Below are 6,053 nucleotides of genomic sequence, written 5' to 3' on the forward strand. Positions count from 1 at the left end.
GTGGCAGCAACAAAACCAAAAACAAAGTATAACAAAAATAAAAATCTGCAAAAATATTGAATAATAATATTGTACAATAAAACAAAGGCAAACAAAAATTTGCATTCGTGACACTCAACAAACGTTGTCGCATGCAGCATTTGTTGCTGTGCCACAATTATACACTTTAACGTTTTCATTTTATTTTCCGGCTGTGGCTAAGCGACATTGCAACATAGCTGGCGACATGCAACAATTAGAAAAAAAAAACTAAATTTTTTTTTGTTGCCAACAAAAATCCGAAAAAAACGTTAAATTGCATTTGACAACTATTTGGCATTTTGACAACAACTACAACTAATTTTGCGCGTGTTATTGTTGTTGCTGCCGCCACAATTGTTTGGGGCGTTTGTTTGTGGCATTTTTCGGGCGACCGGTGTTACGCGCGTGCGCCGCCGACCCATTTTCGCCACAATACACCATGTTGCACGAAACGGCGGCCGCACACAGTTTGGGTGGCCAGCACAACAAGAACAACAACAACAACAAGAGCAAAACTATCACGAAAGCAGCATAAATAAAGCGTAAAAAGGAATATGCAACAACAAGAGCTGACAACAGCTTCGGTTGTTTGCGTAGTGCATGATTTTTCGTCAATATTTAACTCTGTTATTGTTGTTGTTGCGTTGTCAATAAGTAACAAAAATAAAAATAAAAAATACAACAACAACTATTGCAGCGTGCCACCCAAACTTCAGCCGCATATGACAGCTTGAAAATTACGGTTGTTTTATGCTTTTTTGTTGTTGTTTATTATTTTTTTGTTCGTTGTGGCCTGGCCGTTGTTCAACGTTTGTTTTGTGAAATTGAAAATTCGTGATTTTTAACTTGCGCTAACAATGAAAATTATTGTTGTTAGGCAGATTAAGAAAAAGAAGAGGAAGAAAACAACGGCGAATGATTGCTGCTAACCTAAAAAATCGATAAGTAAGAAATTTGTATTTGAATATATACAGGTGTATGTRTGTGTGTGTGTTGTCAGAATGGCACGGCGGTGTAAGCATTTTGGGTTGTTAGAAGTTTGGAGAAGCATAAACATTTTTAAGGCAAATACTGGCATGAAAGCTTATGTACATATTTATGCTGTGGTTGCACACAAATACGTTCACAAATACATATATATACACTCATAGTTACATATATATACTCCCATACACAAAAACATATATACATGCCTGAGCTCACGTACATTTCTGGCGTTTGTTCAGCTAACAGTGAATTTTGTTTTGACATAACTGTCTATGACGTGATTGCTACGAGCATTACAAAAACAAAACAGCAACAAATATCTTTCTAGTTGCTAAAGGCAGTTGCTTAAATATATCATATAACAATAACTCTTATGCAAATACCATATTTATACTCCATTAGGGTTTATGGAACCAAATTTTGACAATAATGTCCAGCATTCGGGTGTGTTTTTACGGCAATGGCTGATGCAAGCTGATATTTTTGTATGTGCAACATTAAATAATTGCTTACGATTGGCTGTGGGTGCTACGGCATCAAAAAATACAAACACTTTGATGGAAGGAAATTCAAGACGTGGTCTTACACGMTTGGAGATGTTAACAGAATGTTTCTTTGGATGGGATTTGTTTTCTTTTCACCAAAAATTCATCGATGCTTCAGTAGCTTGAGGTTGTTGTTGTTTTTGTTGTTGCAACGGCTACCTAACCGTCACCGTCGACGTCATCCAACGCTAGGCCCAAGAAACKTTCTATTTCAACGGGGTCGGACAAAAGGGAGATTGAGGAGCTTGAGGCCACTGTGGCTGCTTTGATTCTTTGATGAATTCATAGACGTTTATGTAACCAATTTTTAGTTGATGATATTAAAAAGAAGGTTAACAATTCATGGCGAACGTGAAAGTTGCGGTTATTAAAAATTAAGAAATGTTGTCGCTGGATTCCCTTTCCATTGTTCCAACATTCCATAGTTTTCAGACATACATACTACATATCATTCATTTGAAGCCTAAAAAACAATATTTTTCTACACAAATATGTTCAACTGTGACACTGAAAAATATTTATTTGCGGACAGTTTTTCTTCATCACTTTAATGCGAAGAAAATCTCAACCGAAAGTCATAATTTTCCATAAATTTTTTACAACTTGCCTTAGTCTTAGTTCGCATTTAGTTTTTCCGCATGTGAGAGCCCCTACAATTGCGAGAAAATTAACTTTGCTTAGTTCGAGTGGTTCAGAAGAACTCCTGTGTTCTACTTTTGGCTAAAAAGTGCTTGCTTGAACAAGAGCAGGGGCTGCTAAGTACACGTGAGGTCGCTATTCAAGTGCTTGAAGGTAAGATACCAAAAGAGATTCAATTCGGTCCAATTCTAATGCAAACGATGCGTGGGTACCCCTCTCTAACTAGCTAGTTGACAGTTACCAACGAGTCAATTTTGATCAGACACCCAAACCAAACTGATGATAAAGTAACTTAATGCTATTTCTAGTGAAGATGGATACTTCTGACCAGCTTTGAGTGAACAGTTGACGAACTTAGCGCTGGTGTTGYCGTCCTGCCGTCGAAGTGAAAATTTTATCCTAGAAATGTTAATAACAATCACAATGTAGTAAACAAAAACTTAAAGGAATAGCAATCACTTCTGTCATAAAATTTTTTACGAAAACAGTTGAAGATGGAGACATTACTTGATGAAAATTATTGTCAAACACAAGAAGAACTCGCAAAAACTTTGGCAGTCACTCAAATAGCCATTTTAGAACACTTAAAAATAGTTGGGTGCAATCAAAAGCAAAAAGGCTGAGTGCCATAGGAGCCGAGAATTGTTGAAAGATGATTTTGTATGTCAGAAATGCTGCTTTTATGATATAAAAAGAAGTTATTTKTCATGGATTGCGACTGATGATGCAAAGTAGAACCTTACGGCAACACTAAATGCCAAAAATCTGTTTTCATCATCGGTTTCATCGGTGATGCAATCAATTGTTCTCATCTCATTTCTAGTATTTTTCTTAGACATACTTTAAGCTCAAGCTAAATTTCATCGAGCCATGTGTAGAAGTTTACGCAAATGAAGAAAGTCCTCTGAGCGCCACTCACTTGGGGGTGATCAGAAACCATTCTTTTACATATGGCKCAAGCAGCTCACGACTTTCCGTCTTAGGCCAAGTATCATCTGGGTAGCCAAAAAACATTCCTTTGAAGGCGAGCTAAAGTGAGAAGGCGCAAATTCCCTCTCCAAGGTTGTGAGTTGGGTTTGGGATCAGTCATGTAAAAAACACTATCAATAAAGAGAAGAGAACAGCTCTTTGAATATATACTAAATGTCCAATAATTTTATAGTGCTGAAAATTCGATAGAGTAGAATTTATTCAAAAGAGCTCCATCTACCTTACATAAATAATAAACAAAAAATGAAAAAATTTCTTGGAGTGTGGTTTTAAAGTGATTAAAAAATTATTTTTAAAAATTGTTGTTAATTATTCTAATATAACGTTGGATGCGTGTAAGTTTGGAAAAAAAATTATGGGATTTAATTCATATTTGTTCTTCAATATATTTTATTTGCTAGAGGCATGGCTTATCAAATTAGCTTAGTTCGGCAGATGTATAAAATAATACAAACTATACCGAAGCATACTTATGTAGATAAAAAGATAATTCATTTATGCAATAAATCTGTCGTTGCCATTGAAAAAATTCACCTACGAATCACTTTCCCTTTTATTCGTTTTTGTAAGCATATATTGAAAACATGCGCATGCGCAACACCCCGAATTAATTTGTGCCTAAATATGCCCCCTCACATACACAATACAATTTTAATATTATTATTATTTGCAACAGACAATTTTCGGGTGCTGACAATGCAATTTTTACGCTCCGCCAAGTGCAACTTGCCCAAAGCCAAAAAGCGAAAATTTCACATGCTCACGAATATCATAAACAAATTTTAATTTGAGTTGAAAAAATGCGCATGTGTGTCGCACACTGTGGGTGGTCATTTARTTTACACATAATCTTGATTGTTGTACTAACCGAGTGTGAGCATGGCTAATATGCTTTGTCCCATGGCTAATGCTTAGTTACGTTGTGCATGTTGTGTATTTTTGTTATATAACAGCACATTTGCACATACTTTATGAGATGTGTGCGATAAGGTTGGAACTTTTTTCAAGTATGAAATTTTTTTATTTAACCCGTGAGTGCAGCATAGGGGTATATGATATTTATTATTACAACAAATTGTTGCTATATAATCTGAATGAAGGGATATGCATATTAAATATTTACACAATTTATGTTAAGTTTTAAGAAAAAAAAATATTTAAACATGTTCAATATTATACGCGCATTAAASAAGGGTTAATTTTACAATAGCCAATCTTGACCAGCGCACACACGAAATTGACCACCCAAGTCATATATCATAGATATATTCATTACACTCGCCGAAAAGGCGTTACTGACATGCCGCCAGCGTTCATAAGAGACTCTAATAATAACAATAAAAAAGACAATAGCATAAACAATCGCCAGAACACCCTCGCTTCGGGCAAGAGACACACACAAAACACATACACACGCGAGTTTACAAAAATAAATATCAAATAATAGGCGAATCAATAAGGCAAACGCACAATGCAAAGCCGGCAAAGAGCGCTTGCGACGCCCCAACACGCGCCTACAAAAGACTTCAGCAACGAACTCACTGGTGAGAGGAAGAGTGAGCGGCGGCGCGTGTGTAAAATGCAATATTTTATATTGGCATTATCAGAATGTAGGCTATTATTGCAAATGTTATTGTTTAAAGCGTATATTTTCTAAAAAAAAAAACTTATTTATTGTTTTTGCTTTTTTTTTCCTCAGCCTCAAATGCAATTTGCGTCGATTCCGTTTCAACTACTGTTGTAGGTCGTTGCTTGTCATTCAACCTCGACGCGCGGCAACGGTTCATTCTAATTGCCGCCTATTGTTTATACACAAGCAGATGTATGTATATATGTATATTCAATATTCAATATATTCAATATCTATAATATGTATATCAGYGTGGATACATACATATATATCTCAATATGTGGGTGTGTGCTCTTATTGTTTGCTCCGCATACATTGTAACACCAATTTTAGCATTTATATCCGCCACAAAAACAATAACAACAATTCTAGCATAAATACATTTTGTATAAAGTAGGGCGTGTTGGCTTAGATAATAATAAATACATATACATATACATATATATGAATATATTGCACTGCCCAAAACATCCTTGTCGATTGTTAATACCGGCACGGCGGGTGTTGATTTCGCAATTAATTATATTATACGAAATTTGTTGTTATTGCACAAGTTGTGTTTGGCACATTTGCATATCTACGTATTTATCTAGAGCACTTTGCATGCAGCTGCGCCCCACTAGCTAAACAACAACAATGCGCCGTACAACGACAAGCGACAACTAGTTCCGCTAACAATCATTGCTCCACTTCAACTGTTGTTGTAGACATATTTAATATGCATTGTTGTTGTACCGTATAGCCGTCTATAATTGATTAAATGGCTGACAAGTGTAACGATACATAATTTGTTTATAATAATTAATAAATTATATTAAATAACTTGTGACACAAGACAATGTATTAGTGCGGCTGCTGAGCCTATACCGCTTTTGGTGAATCTCATTTGGTCAGTTGCAGTTTTGAATCAATCTTAATTTAAGTGACATAAGAACGAGCTTATTTTAGGTTTCATGATGACATGATTTCTGGTGATTTCTTGTAAGCGAGTATAATGAAAATAGTGTTACAGAGATTACTCCTAATTGTAGGCAACACATTTTTTAAATCATCTATATAAACATCCTTAATGTAGGCATCCAATTTTTGATTGATCTATATATACATTATTTAAAATGGGAAATATATATTATGACTCATTCGACTGCCAACTTAAAGTTTTTAATAGTAACGGGTGATACAAGTGCAGCCTTTTTCTAAATAGTCGATTTTTTTACAGATCACGAGTGAGTGCAGTGTCA

This window comes from Bactrocera latifrons, unplaced genomic scaffold (assembly GCF_001853355.1).
Source record: "Bactrocera latifrons isolate USDA-ARS-PBARC rearing strain unplaced genomic scaffold, ASM185335v1 scaffold_262, whole genome shotgun sequence".
NCBI classification, from domain to species: Eukaryota; Metazoa; Arthropoda; class Insecta; order Diptera; family Tephritidae; genus Bactrocera; species Bactrocera latifrons.